Raw genomic sequence first — 4,335 nt, forward strand, 5'->3', positions numbered from 1 at the left:
CCCCCAGCACCCACTTGGTGTTCCCTCATCCTTGCCCTGCTCTCTCCCGTCCTGATCACAAATTCAGGGGAGATCTTAGAGGCAGAATGTAATTACTGTGGCTGGAGCGGGGCCAGAGCTTCGCAGTGAGCACGGGGACTCTTTCAGAAAGTGCTGTGGGTTCATTAATGGCCTCAAAAAGCCAGGCTTCCTCTCTCCGTTTGCTGCTGGTGGATTCTTTGTGCAAGCACCGTGCAGCCTGCAGCCTCCAGCAGCACAGTGGCTCCTGAGCACTGCTGCACAGCCAGCTTGGGGACACGTGGTGTCCTTGCAGCCCATGCTGGGGGCCAGGATGCCACCGTGTCCCTTCAGCCTCCCTGCTGCTCTGCATGGCTTGCATTCCTGCTGTGCAAAAGCACTAGTGTGGTCATGCATCCCTGCTGTGCATCTCTGCTGTGCAAAAGCACCAGTGTGGTTGTGCATCCCTGCTGTGCATCCCTGCTGTGCAAAAGCACCAGTGTGGTCGTGCAACCCTGCTGTGCATCCCTGCTGTGCAAAAGCAGCAGTGTGGTCGTGCAACCCTGCTGTGCATCTCTGCTGTGCAAAAGCACCAGTGTGGTCGTGCATCCCTGCTGTGCATCTCTGCTGTGCAAAAGCACCAGTGTGGTCATGCATCCCTGCTGTGCATCTCTGCTGTGCGAAAGCACCAGTGTGGTCGTGCAACCCTGCTGTGCATCCCTGCTGTGCATCCCTGCTGTGCATCTCTGCTGTGCAAAAGCACCAGTATGGTCGTGCAACCCTGCTGTGCATCCCTGCTGTGCAAAAGCACCAGTGTGGTTGTGCATCCCTGCTGTGCAAAAGCACCAGTGTGGTTGTGCATTCTTGCTGTGCATCCCTGCTGTGCATCCCTGCTGTGCAAAAGCACCAGTGTGACTGTTCATTCCTACCGTGCAAAGCACCAGCATGATTGTGCAACTGTGCTGTGCAAAAGTACTGATGTGGCCAAAGCATCTGTGCCGTGCAAAAGCACGAGTCTGGCCGTGCATCCCTGCCGTGTGAATCACAGGTTGGTGGGGCATCCCAGCTGTGCAAAAGCACCGACGTGGCCGTGCATCCGGGAGCGGTGTTTGCAATGTGACCCCGCTCCCCAAAGGGCTCATCAGCACCGAAAGCAGAAACGCGTCTCCTCTGTGCAATTAATCAGAGCAGCTATTTGGAAATGAAGGCAACCACCGCTCATCAGCTGGAAGTTCCCCCCACGCTTCTCTTGCCAGAGGTCCGAGGGTGGCAGATGATGAAAAGGAGCTCTCTTGGATTTCTATGTGTGCTTTTTCTTATGGCTGTATCCATGATTGGGAATGTTTGGGATTGGGAATATTTGGGATCGGGCATGGAAGAGCCCCACGCAACCCCAGCTCACCTCATTGCTATGTGATTATTTCCATCTTATCTCAGGCAGGTAATGCCAACATCTCCCTTGTTCCCAGGTGCTTTAGTGCCAAAGATCACATGGTTGCAATGGGCAGATCACCCTCATCCTCCTCATCTTCTTCTCCCTCCTCCCTCTCCTCCTCTCCTTCTCACCCTTCTCACCCTTCTCTCCCTCCTCATCCTCCTCATCCTCCTCATTCTCCTCATCCTCCTCATCCTCCTCTCCCTCCTCACCCTTCTCTCCCTCCTCATCCTCCTCATTCTCCTCATCATCCTCATCTTATTCTTCCTCCTCCCTCTCTTCCTCTCCCTCCTCACCCTTCTCTCCCTCCTCATCCTCCTCATCTTCCTCATCCTCCTCATCCTCCTCATCTTCTTCTCCCTCCTCCCTCTCCTCCTCTCTCTTCTCACCCTTCTCACCCTTCTCTCCCTCCTCATCCTCCTCATCCTCCTCATTCTCCTCATCCTCCTCATCTTATTCTCCCTCCTCCCTCTCCTCCTCTTCCTCCTTTTCCTCCCCTCTCTCCTCTTCCTCCCCCTCCCCAAGGAAGCAGACAGCTTCACTAAGCATGCTCTGAGTCTTTGGGTCCCCCCCGCTCTCCCCCCAGCCCCCCACCCACCACCCAGTTGCCATCAATGAGAGCCATAGGGCCGTTAATTTTATCAATGGAGAAACGGGGAGGTGGGGTTTGCTGCGCTGGGTAATGGGAGCATCGTGTCTCCAATTAAAGTTTGGAGGATTCATCTCGGAGCCAGGGCCGTCAGAGCTGACATTTATTGGGCTGTCAGACTCAATCTCTTTCAGGAGCTGCTTCCCCGAGCAGAGTGGATTATACATCATTTATGCCTTTGCTATGGGGGAACTCAATTTGGGGTGGTGCTTTTATAGTGCGCGTGGCTTCGGGTATCCGTCATGTTGTGCTTCCTCTGATGGGAAAACACCACCTGACCCCACTGCAATGAAGCCCCTTCATTAACTCTCATTACTCCCGCATGCAGAAACCCGGAGCAGAACTCAGGGCCCCCCCGGTGAGCTCCTTTCCCATCCCTATTCCCCTTCCCTTCCCCTCCATCCTTCCCAGGAAGGCTCAATGCTGACAGCTCTGCTGCTTTCCTCATCTGGCACCACAGCCCTATTTTTATCCTCTGCTTTTGTGGCTGCTGCTCCCCGACCTGCATGGGGGGACACGAGGGGATGGGAAGGGATGGGAAGGGATGGGAGCTGCCTTCTGCACAGCCCTCAGCCCCATTGGGATGCACTTAGGGGCTTTTCACCCATTTTCACCCACAGTGATCCTGCATGGCTTCGGGATGGTGCAGGGCTCTGTAGCTCCCAGGCGTCCCACATCAATCCCGTATCAATCCCGTATCAATCCTGTATCAATCCTGTATCAATCCCAATGCAATCCCATATTGATCCTGTATCAATCCCATTCCAATCCCATTCCAATCTCATATCAATTCCATTTCAATCCCATTTCAATCCCATATCAATCCTGTATCAATTCTGTATCAACCTCATATTAACCCCTTATCAATCCCATATTGATCGTGTAGCAATCCCATATCAGCCCCCTATCCATTCCATATCAATTCTGTATCAGTGTGTCCAGTCCCCATCTGATCCTCTCTGCCCTGGAGGTACCAGGCTTGGAATGAGGGGTGCTGGGCTGAGCCTGACTCTACTTATCATCCCTGGGGGGCAAAGAGAAGGACCCCAATCCTGACCCTGACCTTGCAGCACAACCCAATGCATCTCAGCCTGGATGATGCTGCCCATGCCCTCATGGAGGGGAATGGGGGGTATCCTGCTCTGCCCCCCCAGCTCACTCCCATCAGCCCCCCCCAGCCACCCTATTACTGGAATCCCATCTCCCAGCAGCTGCCTGGCTGGGGTTATTACAGGATATTATCCAGACCATTTGCATGGCCACCTCCAGGTCATTTCGATCACTTTAAGCTACTTATCTGCCCATTTCTTCCCCATAATATTTGCCTAATTCGATTACTCCGCAGCCTCAGCATGCGGCAGCCAAATAATCAGGAGATATTACCCAGAGCAAGTCAACTGCATCCACATCTCCCACTGCTGCTCTGCCCATCCGGGGCTCTGCTGCTGCCCTTGCATGGGGGCTGCGGGGACAGCAGGGGACAAATAGCAAGGGGTCAGGTGGTGAGAGCAGGCAGGGCTCATTTAGGGGGAAAAAAGAGCTCCCTTCAAGCTGGGAAGGGAGATCAAGCAGCAAAGAGGGATGCTCCCCACCAGCCCATTGCAATGGGATTTGGAGGAGCCACACCAGCTTCCAGGCTTGGTCCTTGCAGCTCCTGGCACATCGAGTAGTGCTGATGAGAGGCTCTGAGCTAATTGGCAGCAGTACTGCCTAATGAAGATACAGTATGCATGGGGGAAACTGGGAGCCGCCTGGTTTCCAAGCTGGACACATCCAATTTGTGCTTGCAGCCTTGGGGAGCTCAATTAGGGCTGTCCCTGGCTTTGCTCAGCAGATCTCAGCACTCCCATTCCAGCACTGCAAGGGGTGCTGCAGCCCCCGAACACCGCTGCAAAAGCAGGCTGTGGGGATCAGCACTCTGCTGAGCTCATTTGCTCCACTGCAAACTCCATTCAACAATTTGCCCGGCTTCCCAAATCCGGCCTGCTGCATTCCTCCAGGCCAAAGGCAGGGCAGGATGCATGCAGCGTGCAGCGGGGATGCCTGAGTGCAAAGCATTCCTGCAGTGCATGCGTGGGGATGTGCTTTGCAGCTGGAGCTTGGGATGCAGAGCAGCACAGGGGGACGCTCGTCCAGCTCTGAACATTTCAGAGGGAAAAGCTCTCTGCCTTCACAGCTGATTTGTGTTTTGCTATTGGCGTTTGTCTTATAAACAAAAAATGAGGAGGGTTTTGGGGGTTGGGGTAGGAGGGGG

This window comes from Meleagris gallopavo, chromosome 24 (genome assembly GCF_000146605.3).
Source record: "Meleagris gallopavo isolate NT-WF06-2002-E0010 breed Aviagen turkey brand Nicholas breeding stock chromosome 24, Turkey_5.1, whole genome shotgun sequence".
Classification (NCBI taxonomy): domain Eukaryota; kingdom Metazoa; phylum Chordata; class Aves; order Galliformes; family Phasianidae; genus Meleagris; species Meleagris gallopavo.